The sequence below is a fragment of the Hemicordylus capensis genome, chromosome 1 (genome assembly GCF_027244095.1).
Source record: "Hemicordylus capensis ecotype Gifberg chromosome 1, rHemCap1.1.pri, whole genome shotgun sequence".
In the NCBI taxonomy this organism is placed as follows: Eukaryota; Metazoa; Chordata; class Lepidosauria; order Squamata; family Cordylidae; genus Hemicordylus; species Hemicordylus capensis.
In genome coordinates, this window is record NC_069657.1 from 329,396,191 (window position 1) to 329,410,459 (window position 14,269).

General features: G+C 41.2%; 1 protein-coding gene across 6 annotated transcripts in view; it reads left to right on the top strand.

The window, feature by feature from the left end:
• PRDM1 (PR/SET domain 1) overlaps positions 1–14,269 on the top strand; it is a 125,643-nt gene that overhangs the window by 23,300 nt on the left and 88,074 nt on the right. For 2 of the 6 annotated variants that reach the window (XM_053284809.1, XM_053285136.1), the window contains one exon: positions 11,153–11,270. The exons of the other annotated variants lie outside the window; for them this stretch is intronic. The gene's annotated coding sequence lies outside the window, so the exon portion shown is untranslated. The remainder of the gene's footprint in view (positions 1–11,152; positions 11,271–14,269) is intronic. 6 annotated transcript variants of the gene reach the window in all.

The window sequence follows — 14,269 nt, forward strand, 5'->3', positions numbered from 1 at the left end:
AATGAGCTCTTCATTCTTTTGGAAGAAGAAACAGCTCAAGTGTGCACACTTAATCAAGTAATCCGTATGTATAAGCTGATGCCAAAAGTACAAACGCAAATAGAATTTACAGAACTTGCTGATATTTGATTGCTTAATTTATTTTTTTAAAGTGCTTTTGTTTTTTTTACAGTAGTAAAATAATCATCGTAGTAGTAGTAGAAGATTTTTAAAACCTATTTTCTGTATGATCTTAACTCATAGGTAGTAAAGTTGGTTTGGCTAAATTAATTAGCTCTTAGAAAAACAGCATTGAATGGATCCTTTGTAGGGGGCTCTTTGTATTTTATGTTTTGCACCTGCTAAAACTATAGCATATATTGTTGTTAGTGTCTTCACAATAAAAAAGCCTGTCTTTTTAAAATTAAGAACGTATACACTGTGAAAAGCTAAATGGGCCCAAATGTCACATTGGCTTATCTCCTGTTCTATGCCAAACCATGGCAAAGTACTACGGAAGGTGCTTGCAAGAGAAAAACTCTAGGTGACAAGTTGGGCCACACATTAATTAAGAAGTCTTCCCCCTCCTACCGCACCCCAAATCCTGCAGGAATGAGAAAATATGACAATGAAAGCGCTTAACAGAATTGTTCTCCATTCACACCTCCAGGACTGAATCTTATGCCATAATCCTAGGTACCCCTTCCAGTGCTACCTCAGTAGCACAAGGCAAGCTGTTTGGGTTTTCCCAACCATCCTCGACAGTGTGCAACTCCTTCCCACACCAGTGTCATCTCTCCTGGGAGCTGGGTAAAGTGCCATATCATTATTTTTTATATTAAGAATATTAATGTACTGCTTTTCAATAACAAAAGTTCTCACAATGGTTTGCATAGTTTTTTTAAAAATGAGTAGGTGCTTACCTGTCCCAAAGGGGCTCACAGCCTAAAACTGTCACAGAGACCCCTCACATATCATTGCTGGAAGTTTCCAACCGTTACGGTAGCAGTAGGGGAAGGACACATTCTGTGGCAGCTCCCATGCTGATATTGTACATATTGGCCTGCCTTATACTGAGTCAGACCATTGCTCTCAAACAAAACACTCTAAAAATCAGAATACTCAGAATTCAAACAGCTCACATAACATGTGTCCTGCAAACCACGTATTGGCCTAGAACATTGCAGTATGTAAAAGGGAACCATGATTTTATTTTGGATTGGTTTGCAACTGGTGATTAGTTTACAGATCTCTTGTTGTATGTGGCTTATTTTACATGAGTTGCCAGGGACCAATAATAAAAGATGCATCAGGGAACATTCCAAAGGTATTTATTTATTTAAAATATTTAGACCCCGCCCCTCCAGCACGTTACTACTCGGAGGGGCTCTCAGCATTAATAACATAGATACAGACCAGGCTAAAACCACATTTAAAATTACAAAAAGTTTCAAATTAAAAGTTATTTAATAAAAAACTAAAAACTGAGAACTATAAAAACTAAAGAATCTACCATATATAAGCAGAAGATAAAAATAGATGTGTTTTTAATTGCTTTTTTAAAAAAATACTGCGGGAGAGAGCATGGCAAAGCTCTTTGGGGTGTGCATTCCACAGCTGAGGGGCCATAATCAAAAAGTAAACACGGTCCGACAAGTACCCTGGTCCCAACCTGTGTAGTGCTTTAAAGGTCAAGACCAGCAACTTGAATCTAGCCCGGAAGCAGACTCGATAACCAGTGGACCCGATAACCCATGAACCTGCCGCAGGATGGGTATGACACTCAAGAAGCAACTTGCTTCCACAAGCATCTTTGACTTTGCCAAGTAGGATAAGTTGCAGCTGGTGTACCAGCTGCATCTTATAAAAAGCACTGCCACCTCCTATGCCTCCAAGGACAGCGTTGGGTCCAGAAACACCCCTAGGCTGCGAACTTTGTCTTTCAGAGGGAGTGTAGCCCAGTCTGAGATCAGATTTACCTTGCTACTAAGATGATCAGTTTTACCAACCCAGAGCACTTCTGTCTTATCTGGATTACGTTTCAGCTTGTTTGCCCCCATCCAGAACAGCCTCCAAATCCCGGTTCAGAAGATCCACTGCCTCCCTGGTGTCTGCTGACTTAAAAGCTATGTAGAGCTGGGTGTCATCAGCATATTGATCTCCAAGCCATTAGTGTACAGCACTTGGGGGGGGGCATTTTTTTTAAAAAGTGTGAGATCATTTGTTCTTAACCATTTGAGAGTGAAACAGAAATATGACTCTCCTGCAATGTATGCAAAAACAAGGAATAGCTAGAAAAACAAGGATGTTAAGTCAGAGGTCAGCAATGACCTTATAAGCGAGTAGTTTACCACATCTGTGAGAAAAGATGGAAGCATAAAACTAGATTGGAACCAAACTGATGCATCCAGAGACGTGCAGTAAAAGTAATCTCAAAGAACACAATCTTCACAGTTGACTTGCATCACAACTGAGCTACAAATAGTTCACAAGTATCTCCCCCCCCACCCCTGCCCCCCCAAGTCTTCCAGCTCCAAACCTTCTTCCAACGATGAGCTTTCTGTGTCCATCTCATATGTTCAGCAATGGACTTCTTACAGTTGTTTCGGTTCTCATTAAACTGATTTACTGGACTTGCTGGCTCTGTTCAGCTTCAGTTTATTCCTACTTTGTTTAAAATTCGGGAAGTGCTGGGGAGGAGGGGACAGGACACTAATGGCTGCACTTGTGCAAATGGAGTGACAGCTGATTTATTACAAAGGTTATAAAGGAGAAGTATTAAGTGTGTTCCATTCGGCTTGGCAAAAGACATCCTGCACAATGTCCAACAAAACCCTGAGAGCACTGTTTTGTTAAAAAAAAAGAAAGAAAGAAAGAAAAAGAAAGAAAAGAAGGGTGGGGAGAAGCCCCACCAAAGATGTGCTCTTCTTCTTTTGAGCAATAATTAAGATTGTAAATCATGGGCAACATGAAACAACTGTATCCGACAGAACGTGGACAGTTCTGGAGTTTGGCTGTGCTTGTGTGATCAGCTCGAATACCTACACTGAAGCACTAATGGGAGGGCAAACTTCAAAGAGAAATTTTGGCATGAAGGAGAGGCCTGTGAGACCATTACATGGATCAAGCTGTAAAATAGACTCCTCCATGCAAATTGGGCAGGGAGGGGGAATGAAAGTTTGAAAGGTTTATGGTGACCCAGAGATTTTTTTCCTTTAAAGCACGTAGCAAGTTATGTATTAATTCTTTATGGTAATTGTAAATACAGTCTTGAGCTATGTTTATGGATGTTTGAGTAAAAAGTGAAGAGATGGGGGGGGGTTGGTATTGGACACCTTTAAAAATATTTACCAAACTTAAGAAGTTTGATTAAAAAAAATAAGTTTACTAAGCTTAAGAAGTTTGGTAAACATTTCATCTTTGATAAAACATGGAGTTGTTTTTATGTTTGTTCATAAAAACAAAAGTTACAAAAGAATATCTGTATCATGCTGTTGACAAACAGCAAGCAAACCTGTGTTATGAGTAATTCATTCAAAGGTAAGCTGTTTTTCAGAGTAATATATTTTTAGCATTAGAGGTAATCTCTTCAAGTCACCTGTGTTCTTAATTCTTTCAAACCTGATCTGCTAAATGTGGTTTCAGACACAACTCATAATACTAGGTGTTTAGTTTTGCTTCAAGTGGAACATTCCATTATAACAAAGATGTTCTCTCCTTTGTTTCATTGCACAGGATATTAGCCAGTGTGGCAGGGAGGAGGGAGATTTATAAAGGCAAATACGTTTTTAGAAATATGGAATGATTTAGAGTTACTTTATAGAATGTGAGTCGTTCACCACATGCACACAAATATACACACAATCATCCTGTTTGTAATATAGCAGTGGCTATCACTAAGCCTTTCTATGTTGTTGTTGTTGTTAGTATTTTATTGCAATAAACTTCATAAATAAGCATATGTATGTATGCTTTTGTTTCATTTAACATATTCCTTATTTTAAAACCTGGGCATCCACCCACCCATCCCCATATAACATTTTCTGTTCAATATTCCTGGGAATAAAAAGAAAACGAGGGAAGAAAAAGCAGGGAGGACCACAATCGATCATTCAATAAAATAAATATGACCATCTCTCAGAAAAAGCTATTTAAAATACCTATATCTTTTGAGAGGTGCAAGGTTAGGCTCAGAATGTAGTGAGTAAACAGCGGTATTTTGGGGTAGGGCTGTTTTTTATGTTCAGGTTTTATTATTGGGTGGCGATGACAATACAGATGCTTCAAGCTGAAAATAAGGTCTCTAATTAGATACATACAGTGCATGGCAATTTGGAGAATCAGAAATGTGGTATGGATTTATAGACTCCTTCTCCAAACTAATGGTCCAGTTGCTTCTTCAATTTTCAAGTTTGCTTTAACTATAGTTTATTGTAACGTCCGCATTTGGCAATCTCTTGTTAACTTAAACCTCCAAGATGCTTTTAAACAGTGGCTTGCAGTTTAGCACTAGAGGGAATTGGCATATGAGAGGGAGCAAGGAGAAGGTATGTTACTGTTCTTCCAAACTATGGCTTGAAGAATTGGAACATGGTTTCTGAGTTGGGTCCTTGTGCTGGTCTTGAGTTAGCTGGTCATTCAAACCAAGCATGAATTGTTCCCTCCCTGGTCTCTCCAGATAGGGCTGAGAGAGAGTCCTGCCTGTAACCTTGGAAATGCTGTTGCCAGTCTGGGTAGACCATACTACTCTAGATGGACCCATGGTCTGATTCAGTATATGGCAGCTTCCTGTGTTACTATGCGCTCTCCTTTGTTTCTGCTGCCATGATGTAGGATGTATTTTACTTTCTGTGCTTTTTCTTAGCAGTGTTAATAAAAATGGAATCACATGCTTTTCTGTTTAAAATAACATCTGTATTTAAAAAAATATATTCTGGCTTGGTTGTGACAGAAGGGCAGTTTCAAATAGCTGATTTCCATATAGATTCTGAGGCATTATAGTTGCACAGCTCTAACATAAACTCTGGTTGTATGTCAGAGTGAATGGAAGGCTTGCTTGCAAGCAATAACAGAAATGTCCAATCATTTAAAGAGGCTGCTTTCTTATACTTGAATCAACATTTTGATTTAAAAAGGGAAAGCACAAATCAGTTTCCTATGTTTCCTAACACTTTGCCAATTTTGTGTAGCAAAAGAAAAGTTCAGTCTTCTTAGGAGATGAATCATTGCTTACTTACATTAGTCACTCATTTTTCTGTAATCCTAAAATCACAGTGAATCAAAGGAATTGCATGTTCCATTGATTTCCACTGGCATATTTGAAATTCAGTGCCTTTAGAAATGGGACATCTTAAATTTAGGATTTTTTTCCTTGTTGCTGCATTACTAGGAAAATTCATTGTGCATTATTAGCACCATGAATACAGTAGAGGGTTACTACACATGTTGTAGTAACTGTTGCTGTTCTCTGATCTCATGCAAAGCAAATATCTTGTTTTCTGTACTTCACAGGGTATTGTTGTATTCTCAAGTGTTTCTGTCTAGGAAGACAAAGATAGTTACTTCTGGTAGCTATTTAAATTTGTGCCGAATCAGGGCGATTTGAGTGATTCTACTTCAAATCAAATTGCCTCAATTGATGCAAATCAATTTGGGTGATTCTACTTGTGGCCACCATTTTGTCTCTCTAGTTTTCCCTTGCTGACTATTTTTCTGGCATTCGTTTCCGTTGGCTTGCTTCTTGGTTGGCTTGTTGTCATTCAGATCAAGTGTTGGCATAGGCAACTGTGCCTCCATTGGCTAGGGGGAGGGGTGAAGCCAAAAGTGGGGTTTTCAAAATGTATTTAAGGGGCTGCTTGGAGGCAGAGAGACAGAGAGCCATTTGTACCTCAGAGGAGAAGGATCAGAGAGAGACTGCAGCACCACTGAGAGGAGTGCAGAAACTGGTGGTAGTCAGTCTGTGCCTGTCTGCCTGACTGGCCCAGTGAGTGGAGTAAGAGACAGAGAGAGCCTACTGGGCTTATCTGATTCTATTTAATTTTAATTTGCAGTGCTGCCAACAACTGCTTTTATTTTCTTCTTTTAAAAAAAATATAGGCCCAGTGGCTTGAACTGGGTGCTGCTTGAAATTTCCTTGTGTGGTTCCCCCCTCATTGCTTGTAGCCAGCCCCCTTTAATAACTGGCATGCTATGATCTCCACACACACCACATTTTTAAAAATGTAACAGCACTCACCAGGCTTTAACTGGGTGCTGCTTGGAATTTTATTTGATTTGTGTTTCTTCTTATTTTTGCTTATAGCCACCCCCCCAGGGCTTTAATAAATGGGGTGCTGTACTTTTGTTCTTTTTCTTTGCAGCCTTGCTGCTACCTTTGCTGCTGCTGCTGCTGTCTGTATGCTGCGTGGAGCCAAAGTCCAGGACCTCCACACCCCCTGGAGCCCCCCAAAGCCTCTTTAGTCTGTCCTGGGTGGTGCAGTTTGTGCCCTCAAGAACCTACATGTTAAAAAATGATGCTTAACTTGCGGCGGGGAGCCTCCAAAGGCCTTTAGGTCCAGGCTCCAAAATTACCTAGGTACACCTCTGGCCTGGAGGATTGTTTTTTGGCTTTTGTCAGCTGGTGTGTGGTGCCCAGCCTGCCAGGCTCCCACTGTTTCCTTTTTTGGGTTTGGGGGGTTTTGTTTTAGGATTTTGCACTTGCTGGCACCCACCTCCCTTTCCCTCTGCTGCGTGGTGGCTGCAGTTGGTGGGAAAGTGGTCTGGTAGCCCAGAGCCTCATCTCATCACCTGGGCCATTGGGGAGATAATCACTTTGGACAACCAGGTTGAGGAGAACAGGTTGTGGAGAACACTGGCTTCTGCCGGTTGCTCCGACTGCTTACCCTCAACTATAGGATCCCTCACGTACCACCTTCAGCAGGCAGGTGGTGCTCTCCCTGTACCGGTTGTGCATGGAGGCCTTGTTGGGGCTGCTGCGCACAGCAGCAACTGACACCAATGTACACTTCACTGTGGATTTGTAGACCAGTCCCAGCGGGAGGCACGCTGCTTTCCTATTCGTCATGGCGCACTGGTGGGGCAGGAGAAACAAACAAGCTGTTCTAATGAACAGTTTGTGTGCTGAGACAGCAGTGCTGAGCCAGACTTTACCAACAGCGGTTCTCCTGGTTGCAGAGGTTAGACAAGCAGAGGAGAGGAGGCTGGGGCACAGCCAGGATGAGAGCTCTGGAGCACCTGTTGATAGTCTGCATTCCACCTAGCAGCACCATCACTGCTGCTTCCCAGTTCAGCAGTGTGGTGTCCCTGGCAGGACTAAGTGAGCCGGCAGTTCTGCCTCTACCCGGTTGTTCATGGAGGGGTTCCATGGTGCCTTGTCAGGGAGACGAGAAGAGCCCACCAAGCCCTACAGCAATGCTGAGCAGTGTGTGCTGCAGTATTTGCAGGAGCTGGTGGAAGGCCAGGAGATGGAGCTGATCCAGTTTTGGGCAACGCGTCACCAAGTCATGAGAGAGCAACTTGTGCCAAATATACTGCAGTGCAGGCACTGTGGCACTGGCAGTGGATTCCTGGTCAATGAATCTTTTTCTGGCCATTTTTGGACTCTGTGTTTGGCAAAATGTGGTGTTCTGTGTTGGGAAGGACTGTGTGCTTCTGTTTTTGCAGTGTTTTCCAAGGCAGGATTGCAAAATATGTGCACTCTGCTTGTTCTGGCCATAGGGAACAATGGGGAACTTGAATCTCACCCCATTGGTTCCCCATGGATATATCCCAGGGACACCAAAGTGGGTTGGGTGATAGGGCATGATGGGTGCTACCTACCACCCAACCCACAAAAGAAATGGGAAAGCGGGTTATTTTTTAAAAAAAAAATCTTCAAAACTTTCCACAAAAAATCACCATAGGATGCTCTGCGGTTTTGAGGGAAAGCTTAAAACAAATTTTAAAGTTGCCCGCTTGCCCATTTTATTTTGTTATTGGATGGTAGGTAACATGCCTTCATGCCTTACCACCCAGCCCACTTTGGTGTCCTTAGAACTTACCTGTGGGGAAACAGTGTTCCCCATTGTTTCTTACTGTTGAATCACTCAATTTTTTTGAGTTGACTTGTCGAAATGACTGGTGAGTATTTGCAATTTGTTTTGAGCTCAGATCGAATCACAAAAACCGCTTCGTGCAGATCTCTAGTTGTTTCAGATTATGGAAATGTCTTGGAACTTCTGCTAGATCACTAGTGATAACTAAACTAGTAGTGTGCACGGAACTTGTCCGGGGCCATGTAAGAGGCCTCCGGACCAGTTCGGAATTTGGCCGGTCTGGCAGGTGAGGGAATGTGGCTTTAAGGGCGGGGGGGGGGAGTACTTAACCTTCCCACTGCTTTTTCCCCTCTGTCACTCGACTTCTTAGCAAAGTTTTGGGGGCGGCAGAGTTCCTCCCTGCCATCGTTGTCTGGAATAAGGAAAAGTTGCCGGTGGTTCTGTGCAACTTGCCACCACGCATGCGCCCGTTGCTGCCGCCGCGCACGCACCATGAACGTCACACACGTGTGATGTGTGTGGCGCGCGGACGCGGCTGTGGCGAAAGGCGCACACCGCGACAGGCGCATGCGTGGCGGCAAGTTGCACGGAACCGCTGGCAACTTTTCCTTATTCCAGACAACGATAGGGGCAGGGGCGGCAGGGAGGAACTCAGCTGCCTCAAAAACTTTGCTAAGAAGTCGAGCGCCAGAGGGGGGAAAGGGGCAGGAGGGGTAAGTACTGCCCCTGCCCTTAAAGCCACACTCCCCCCAGTGCCGGACCACGCCTCTGTAGTTCCGTGCACATCCCTAAACTAAACTAGATGCAATATTAAGTACTTCTGGGGGAAATATAGAGATGCTTCAATTTCTAGTTCCATCCATAAACTAATGAAGTTGTGGACTGATCTCTGCACTTTACCTGCTTTCCCTTACTGATGATATGATCCCTTCACATGAAGAACTTCTAGTTCATCTGCACTTAGGATAATGCTGAAGCTAAATAAATGTGGAGGTGTAGGAGGAGGAGTAGCAATATTATCGCTGGTGGTTTGAACAGATTAGGCTGAAAATAGACATTACATGTAGCTGTATGTGGTTTCCCCCTGGTCCATGGTTTTTAAAGCAAGAAGCTGCTTCAGGTTGCTGCAAGTTTTGAACAGAGGAAGAGCAGATATGCAAGGCTGTTCAACCATTATCCCCTGGCTGTTTTTCTGCTCCTACTACCCACAACTGCTTTTCTTCGCACAGATGGAAATAAAAAATGGTGAAAAGGTACAGTTGGGGGACTGACTTGAGATGGGAAGCGGTTAAGCAGACTCTCTCCTCCTTTGTTTTTGTGCTCAAACTTGTAGTCTGTACAAGTATGTAGCCTGAACTGTATGTAAGCCTCTCTCTGTTAAAGCAAAAAGGATAGAGCCACTCAGAGGTTGGTGGAAGAGAAGATGTGGTTTGAAGAGGCATGCAGTGAACACACACACTCTGCTCTTAGATTGGTGGGGGACAGCAGGAGATGTAGGCCAGACCAGATCACTAATAAAGTTGATATGACTGAAATTTAATATGACCCAAATGTGGGTAATAGCTAATTTCAGTTTTATTAGTGACCTGGTCCTTGGACTTTCTTCGTCCAGGCAAAGTTGTTCTGATGCCAATAGCTTTACAAAATGATGGTTTTAGGATAGTAGGGTCTAGTATACCTAGCAGTTGTTTCTGTTTCTAGCTTAACTTTAGATATAAAAACAAGTATGTAAAGTATTTTTGGGCAAATGAAATATAATATATGCAGTGAGAGGTCTTGTCAGAAGAGTTCAGGGTTGTTCTGAATGTGTTATCAAGGAAGTGATTATAATTTTCATTCATAAACAGAAGGAGCTGTATGGAAGAAACAAAATTTGTTTGCAGTAGACTTAAGGTTGTTGAGTAGGCTGCATCACTCCTCTGAGTTTGTGCTTCTTCTGTTTAATGTCAGCAAAACTGCTAAAAATGACACTCTGCCTTCAGTGTATACGCCTTAGTTTGTATAGCCTTCACTTTTCAAGTTCTTTTATAAGAAGTCAAGGAAGCCTGTGGAACCAGTGAATATGGCCATGTTTCATCATTTAGAGATAATGATTTGTTTAAAACGTAGCCAGCGAGATCATACGAGATGAGCGAGATCAGCGAGATGAGCCCCTGGTGGCGCAGTGGTAAAACTGCCGCCCTGTAACCAGAAGGTTACAAGTTCGATCCTGACCAGGGGCTCAAGGTTGACTCAGCCTTCCATCCTTCCGAGGTCGGTAAAATGAGTACCCAGAATGTTGGGGGCAATATGCTAAATCATTGTAAACCGCTTAGAGAGCTTCGGCTATAGAGCGGTATATAAATGTAAGTGCTATTGCTATTGCTATTGCTATTGCTATTGCTATACCCAGTGTGCTTGGTGACACATGACAAAGAGTGAGTGAAACCCGCTCATTAAAAGTCTTGAAGAAAATAGAAATTCTATGGCTTGTCACACGATGAAGATAAGTGTGCTTCCACCGCTATTTCTTATAATATGTTTGTTAATCATTAGGAGATTATCAAGGCTGTATTTAACCTATTTAATTAATGGCAATTAATAAATGTTTTCATTTCCCTTAGAGAGGATTGCCAATGAAATCCCCTTGGTGCTTGTGTGTTCTTTCCCTCTCTCTGTTTACCCTGTTCAAGCTTCTCCTTTTCCCCTGCCTTTTTCTGCATTCTCTCCTTTAGCCTAAGGCATACTAAGCATTCCCTGTATGTTTAGGCCGCAGCATGGAGTGAGGAAGAAATGATTAAGCAGCTGAATGTTTAAAATCCAGCTAAATGCACTGATTATTATCTGCTTAGTGCTTTCTTATCTTGGAACTGTGTGGTGCTTAATGGCAGGCCCATTGTTTTCAGCTCAAATGTATTAATGAAAGAATCAGGGCAGCAGTGTGATGTCATAGGTGGATGAAAGGTGACCTGTTGGACTAATTGCTCTTACTCCTCCCCTTTCTAACACTTTTCCAACTAGTTCAGTAGGAGGTTTAGTATTTTTAGTAGTTTAAAAAAAGTTAGCTGGGTTGCATTTGTGTGTCTGGTAAAGGGATTGAAGAGGCTCATAAATATCCTGCTTAAAAGATGTACTCTACTTCTGTTCTACTTTCTCGCTAGATAAAGACTCTCATCCGCTTGGGAGCAGCTCAGTGTGAAAGCAGTCTGCTCTTATTCACACCTGTAGTAGCTGCTGGCCACTTACATACTGCAGTCCATGTCTTGACTTGTGCCGAAGGTGAGGATTTTGGTTTGCTTTTGCTGTAGAGATTAAGCCATATTTATATTTAGTATATTTGTATACCACCCCAAATGCAACATCTCTCGGCAGTTTACAATAAATATAACACAAATTTTAAAAAGAACTAAAATAAAATAGATGATGCCAGAGCTTTGTGACAGGACACTTTTGGATTTATAAATAGTGCTTCCTCACTGTGGTCATGGGATTTATACATGGATTTAAAACACTTTTTCTAATTGATCATTGTAAACATGAAGCCCAAGATTTAAAATTGCCATTGATGCAAAAATTAAACGACATCATCATCATCATCATCATCACTATTAAAATAATCAAACAGCCTTGATATGACAAACATAATTTATACCATTACAATTTCCAGTTAAATGATTCCAAAACATGAATTCTTTCTTACATTTTCAAAATGATAAATTCAAAACGTTTTTGTTCTTGATGTCAAAAATGTGCATTTCTACAAATATTACTTTTATTTACTCTTACTCTTCTAACCTTCTACCCTTACTCTTAAACCTTCTAAATGGCATCCTATCACACTACATTTTGAAATAAAGAGATCAGCACTGCCTCACTCTTTGTATGTTTCTACTATTCTGTAATACCTCTCTAATTTAAATAGGTAATTTATTTTTTATTTATTATTTATTAAAACATTTTTATACCGCCCAAAACTTACGTCTCTGGGCAGTTTACAACAGAATAAAAACAAAGTAAAACATTCATTAAGACAAAAATGGGGGGGGGGGGAGAGGAACACACATTACAACAATTTAAAATTTTTATAATAATATTTTAAAACAGCATTAAAACCATTAAAACAACATTAATTAAAAGCCTGGGTGAAGAAATGTGTTTTTAAAGACTTTTAAAAAGCTGTCAGAGATGGGGAGGCTCTTATTTCACTAGGGAGCGCATTCCAAAGCCTCGGGGCAGCAGCGGAGAAGGCCCGTCCCTGAGTGGCCACCAGACGAGCCAGTGGCAGCTGCAGACAGACCTCTCCAGCAGATCTCAGTGGGCAGTGGGGTTCATGCCGAAGAAGGCGTTCCCTTAAATATTGAATGAATATGTTCAAGCCAATCAAACATTATTTCTTTTACACACCTGGGAATATATATTTTTTAAAGTACATTATATGAAACAAAAAGGATTCTTGTCATTTGGAAGCAACAGTTAACAGTTTCTACTTGCAACTAGAAACTAGGTTGCAGATAATTAATATGATTGTTGTGTTTAAGAGGGTGTCTGAGGAGGATTAAAAACACACATTTTTGTCTTTTAATGGCACACATCTTTTTAAAAAACATAACTTTTATTTGGCTGCAATCCTAAACACACTTACCTGGGAGTAAGTCTCATTGAACTCAGTAGGACTTAGTTCTGAGTAGGCTTCAATAGGCATTGTGTGTCTCTGAAATGAAATCTATTTTTGATATTTAGTTCCAGAACTCACTGTTCTAGCAAAATGAATGAGTTAGGATTAATTTTAAAATTTCTATCAACATTAAACAAACATTTCCCAAGCAGCATTCAAAACTTTTTATAGGATGTGGTCATAAGATTTCCTGTGCTGGCAAATAAATTGGGAAAGGTTATACCAGCTGCTGTGATATTTATAATTGAATTACTGTAATTGCATGAATTTCGTGGACAACGCTTTAACATGACAGTTCTTCAAGTCTATGCCCCAACAACTGATGCAGAAGAAGAGAAAGTTGATTAGTTTTATGATCAAGTTCAGTCTGAAATTGACAGAATATGCAAGCAAGATGTGATGCTGGTGGTTGGAGACTGCCAAAGTTGGAAGAGGTAGGGAGGAAAATACAGTCAGCCTGTATGGCCTAGGAAACAGAAACGAAGCAGGAGAATGACTTATTAGTTTTTGCCAAGCCAATGATCTCTTCTTTTCTAACACATTCTTCAAACAACCAAAGCAGCACCTATACATATGGACATCACCAGATGGAGTACACAGAAATCAAATTAATTACATTACTGGTGCAACGAGGTGGAAGAGCTCAGTTATAACAGCAAAGACATCATCAGGGGCAGATTGTGGAACCGATCACGAACTGCTCATGTGCAAGTTCCAGATCAAGCAAAAGCAGAAAAACAAAGCTATCCAACTTGCACGATATGATCTTGAGAATGTTCCCACCATTTTCAAGGAGAACATAAGGAACCCCTTTGAAGTTCTGAACATCTTTGATAGGGAACCAGAGGAACTGGAATGAAATCAAAGACGCTGTCAAGGACGAATGTGAAAAGAGACTGCCAAAGACCAAGAAACAGAAGAAAGCAAAATGGATGTCAGAGCAGACGGTGGAAATTGCCAAGCAGAGGAGAGAAGCCAAAGTCAAGAAAGATAAAAACCTCAGGAAGGAACTTAATAGGGAATTTCAGAAAGCTGTTAAAAGAGACAAGGAGCAATACTACAGTGACATCTGTAAAGACCTTGAGGATGGAAATAGACATGGAAAAATAAGGCAAGTTTTCCAAAAGATCTCTGAACTCAGAGGGAGATCCCATACTCTTTGGTACGTTAAGGGATGCCACTGCTGTTGATCTGAAAGCTCTATTAATGGAAGTCAAGGAGCACAGTGAAAAAATGGGACTACAATTAAATGTAAAGAAGACTAAACTAATGACAACGGGTACAGCAACCAGAATTGACAATGAAGACATTGAATTGGTGGATAGCTTCTGCCTTTTAGGATCGACCATCAATAGTAAAGATCAAGTCAGTCAAGAAATACGCCATCAGTCAAGAAATACGCCGCGAACTAGCACTTGGTAGGGTTGCAATGAAGGCCTTGGAAAGGATATTTAGATGTCGTGACATGTCTACACCTACAAAGATTAGAATCATTCGGACAATGGTTTTCCCCATGACACTATGGATGCAAAAACTGGACCTTGAAGAAGCAAGATAGAAAAAGCATTGATACTTTTGAGGATACCATGGACAGCCAGGAAAA